The 1,582-nt window shown below is 36.3% G+C and overlaps 1 pseudogene; it reads right to left on the minus strand.

Moving 5' to 3' along the window:
* Positions 1–551: 551 nt before the first annotated feature.
* Positions 552–703, minus strand: LOC123389942 (annotated as a pseudogene).
* Positions 704–1,582: the final 879 nt, after the last annotated feature.

The raw sequence follows: 1,582 nt of genomic DNA on the forward strand, positions 1-1,582 counted from the left end.
TGGCAAATAAACATATTTATTGATGTTCAGTCTCACTATCATCAGTGATCATCATCAACCTCCACTAATTTTTGTTTTACTGATTAACAGAGAAAGGGAAAGAGAATTCTACAGTACTATCAAGGTTCTATATAAAATTACTCAGGCCTTCATGAAGGGATTATAAATTGATAATATTTACTAGAATTTAAAGTGTACAAATCGATTCCTAGTATGCAGTGTATATATTTCATATAATATGTATGTTATATAATAGATAATACATGTTACATAAAAGGTTGACCCATGTGAGAAGGATTAAATCACATCTTGACATATCTCAATAGGATACACCTCATGTCTAATCCTCTTAAATCACCTCAAACTCTAGCCCAACTGTGATCTCATACACCTACAGATCTTGGAAAGATTTAAATTTTAAGCAAAAACACAGAAAGTGAACTAATTTAATATGAAAGTTGTGTTTGGAATAAAAATTTTTTCTCCGAAAGTTAATACAAAATATGATAACCTCACCTAAGTTTTCTGAAAAGTAAGATATTATTGACTTTCTCAGTTCTGAGGTCAGTAATTCTTGTGACTGTTTAAATGGGTCTAAAATAATTTATATTGGCTTTGACTTAAAAAATGATGTTTTTGCAATTAGCAATAATCACGCCTCAGATAAACCTCATTGGCTATGATATTGCCACTGCGCAAAGCTGATTTTTTAATGGGATGCCTGGGTGGCTCAGTCATTTAAGCATCCAACTCTCAGTTTAAGCTTTAGGTCATGATTTTCAGGGTCATGAGATGGAGCCCTGCATGTTGAGTAGGGCTCTGCACTCAGCAGAGTCTGTGTTGAGAGAGTTTTTCCTCTCCCTCTGTCCCTCCTCTGTCACACAAGCCAGTGCACATGTGCTCTCTCTCTCTTAAATAACATAATAAATCTTTTTTATAAAAGTATGATTTTTTAATACAAAATAAGGGGTTCAAGATGTGCAGTCTTTCAATTTCAGATTGTAGTGATGTCACTATCATTCAAATAAGCATTTAAAAAATGAAGTAAATTCTTACAAATATGTAAAATCGTATAGTGTACACTAAGTATCACAACATCAACTTTAACAATGGTTCTCAGAGATTTATAGCCATGATAAAATCTCATGCGAGCAGTCTATTGCTAGTTTCTAAAAAATATATCTATGTTTAGTTGATGGATACTAGTAAGGAAGGAGGAGGGTAGAAGTGGCAGGAAAAGGGAAGAACGAGAAGGGACAGGGAAAGAAGAACCGAAAGAAAAAACAGAAAAAGGACAGAGGAATAGAAAACAGTGAGGTGGGACGCCTGGGTGGCTCAGTTGGTTAAGCAAGCTGCCTTCAGCTCAGGTCATGATCCCGGCGTCCTGGGATCGAGTCCCACATCGGGCTCCTTGCTCGGCAGGGAGCCTGCCTCTCCCTCTGTCTCTGCCAGCCATTCTGTCTGCCTGTGCTTGCTCTCTCTCCCCTCTCTCTCTCTGACAAATAAATAAATAAAATATTTAAAAAAAAAAGAAAAGAAACAAGTGAGGTATTCCTCACTGGTTTAAAGAGAGGCAATTAAC

Source organism: Mustela putorius, unplaced genomic scaffold (assembly GCF_011764305.1).
Source record: "Mustela putorius furo isolate JIRA1106 unplaced genomic scaffold, ASM1176430v1.1 tig00537225_pilon_pilon_pilon, whole genome shotgun sequence".
Lineage (NCBI taxonomy): Eukaryota > Metazoa > Chordata > Mammalia > Carnivora > Mustelidae > Mustela > Mustela putorius.